Raw genomic sequence first — 2,613 nt, 5'->3', positions numbered from 1 at the left:
AAGCCTCTCATGGACTAGGTTAAACGTATCCCCTGGTTTGGAGAAGAATTAGAGAGGGAAAAGGGGGATATTTATTGATTGCTTTATCTTTATTATCCCTTTTAAACCTTACACGATTTGCGGTCATTCTTGCTTGTATTACAGACTGTTGTTGGAGTCAGAACTGACCCATAGCTGGCCCTCCAAGCGGGGCAGTTAATCACATGGGAGGAGACTGTCCCTCCATGTACCAGGGAGCAGCTGGTGGATTCGAACCCCGTGCCTTTGCGATTGCAGTGCAGCTTCTCACCGCTAAGACATGCATGCTCATTTCCCAGACCAGAGAAGTTAATCCTTTGGGCAGCACTGGAACACCATCAGTGTGGATAAAAAGGCCTAAAGGAAGGTCTGCATGGAGACTCGCACCTAAGAGTGAAAGGGGGTAAGAAAGTTCTCCCTCGGCCCGGGGCCTGGAGGTGGGCCGGGGAGGGAGGGCCCACCAGGTGGACCCACCCCGTCTTCAAGCCCCAGGAGCCTCCACTGGGCTCTGCAACGCTGTCCGCTTAGAGACCCGGCTGCGCACCCGGGGAAACCCAGGCTTTGCGGCCTCCCCTGACCTCTCTCCCCTGCGGAAATCTGCGGACTGGAATCCGTTCATGGGCTCAGGAGGCTGCACTTGTGATTCGAGAGCGAAAGGAAAGCTCAAGAAGAGGAATAAGCCAGAGAACGCAAGGAGGACGCGGCCTGCGCGCCGCCCCGGCTCCTGCAACCCTCGCTGCTGGGCCCCTCGCGCGACGCCGGCTCGAATCCCGCCACCGGCTCGCGGCGCCGGAGGAGGCGTGGCCCGCGCGCGCCGCCATCTTGGACGCCTCTCTAGGCGCTCTGTTTACCACTCTATGGTCGCCCGCTCCCGCCCCGCCCCTCCCCAGTCATTGTCTGGAGGAGCCGCCGCGGCCGCAGCGCCTTCTCTTTATAAGCCCGCAGTGCCCGGATGTGAATGGATTACAATGTATCTTTCAGGGAAACCTATTATTATCAATGTGACTCCACGGGGGAGTCCATGGTGATGATGATGATGAGGAGGATGATGATGAGGAGACACCTCTAAACTTGGAACAAGTTTAAGACTTTATAAGAGGAGAAGAGAAAAAAAAAACCCACCACAAGATTTGTTTGAGGAAAAATTATAACTAGCTGTGCTATTTTTTTTGGTATAAACAATAAGAAAAAGTTACTGGATTTTTTTTTAAAGGATTTATTTTTGGGGGAGGGGATTTTGTTGCAGTTTTACAGTGGAACATGCCAAAACCAGAGCCAGGTGCATAATCTTGTAATTTGTGGAATATCCCTGGACCAAGACTGAGTACCAGTTAAAGTACTTTTTTTTGGGGATACACATGTGAGATCCTAAATACTTGCAGAAGATTTTTGTGTCTCTTTTTTAAAAAAAAGTCTCTTTCCTTGGAATATTGTGAGCATATTTGTGGCCATTTAAGGTAACGTTACAATTTGCTGTCAGAGTAAACTGTTTGTAATTGAATTGAATTTGAAATGTCGATCCCCGTGTTCTATTAAAACAAAAGGGAGACCCTGTTAAGTAGTTGCCAGTGGGAGAAGTAGGTGCATGCATTTTGTGTCTGGACTCGCACATTTAGCCATAACAGGGTGTGTAGAATGTGTATTTTAACACACGTTTACATAGTGAATGTTACATCTGCTGGATTAAAGCACGCTTGTTGTTACGAAACGATAGAATTAGGAAGCTGAATTTTTATCCTAAAAAGTGATGTGAAAAAGTAGGTTTAACTGCATGCAGGGCCTAGAATAGGAAAGGGTGAGTTATAAACTTAAAAGGAGAGTGCTGGTTACCAGGGACTTAGCATGCCTAAGAACTCAAGTGTAAAAACAAAACAACAGGCACCCCCCAAATTACCTCTTCCCCCCCAAGTTTGCAGCTTCAGTGGCTTCCAAGGGAGCAGGGAGAGAGAGTATCCAGCCCAGGTTTCACCCCCAACGCAAAAACTACCGAAACGCCCGTCTCCCCAGCACAATGTGTCTGGGTTTCTGTATGGAAAAGAGAAATATTGTTCCTCTTGGCAAAGTCTTTTCGCATCACGTGTATTTGCAGCCTCGCATAAACTTGCTTTGCCGCGTGTGGATGTGTGAGCGAGAGGGAAGGAGAGTCCGAGAAGGAGCGAAGTGAGGGATAGAAACTCGAATACATTTCTAAGTGCCTCCGATGGATGAGCCGGGCAAAACTGAACTGTTGAGGCTTCAGACTGTAGCCGGCGGCCGGAGGGAGGATGAGGTGCTGGGTGCATTTTCGTTTGTCTATTTCTCTTTTTGGGGGGGCCGGGCTGGGGGGGCGCGCCCCGGGGGTTCTTCCGGGGGGAGGGGACGCCCCCCGGCAGCCCGGCCCGGAGCGCGCCGCGTCTCCCCGCCGGAGCCCCCCCACCCATTTCTTTGCTGAACTTGCAATTCCGTGCGCCTCGGCGTGTCTCCCCCTCCCCCTCGCGCCGTCCCCTCCCCTCCCCGGAGAAGAGAGTTGGTGTTAAGAGTCAGGGCTCTTGGCTGTGCGCGCGCGGAGCGGTCGTGGCGGCGGCGGCGGCGGCGAAGGCGCAGCGCGGGCGCGGA

At 52.1% G+C, this 2,613-nt stretch overlaps 1 protein-coding gene across 2 annotated transcripts in view; it reads left to right on the top strand.

The window, feature by feature from the left end:
* Nucleotides 1–942: 942 nt before the first annotated feature.
* Nucleotides 943–2,613, top strand: part of TCF4 (transcription factor 4) — a 419,315-nt gene continuing 417,644 nt past the window's right edge. The window contains exon 1 of one of the 2 annotated variants that reach the window (XM_006891721.1): nt 943–1,475. The gene's annotated coding sequence lies outside the window, so the exon portion shown is untranslated. Of the gene's footprint in view, nt 1,476–2,234; nt 2,288–2,613 lie in introns of those variants that run through there. The other variant, XM_006891723.1, reaches the window with a different exon arrangement.

The sequence above is a fragment of the Elephantulus edwardii genome, unplaced genomic scaffold, assembly GCF_000299155.1.
Source record: "Elephantulus edwardii isolate Elephantulus edwardi_28Jun2011 unplaced genomic scaffold, EleEdw1.0 scaffold00103, whole genome shotgun sequence".
Lineage (NCBI taxonomy): Eukaryota > Metazoa > Chordata > Mammalia > Macroscelidea > Macroscelididae > Elephantulus > Elephantulus edwardii.
Note: the sequence above shows the minus strand (reverse complement) of the source record. Positions and strands in the feature narration are given on the sequence as shown.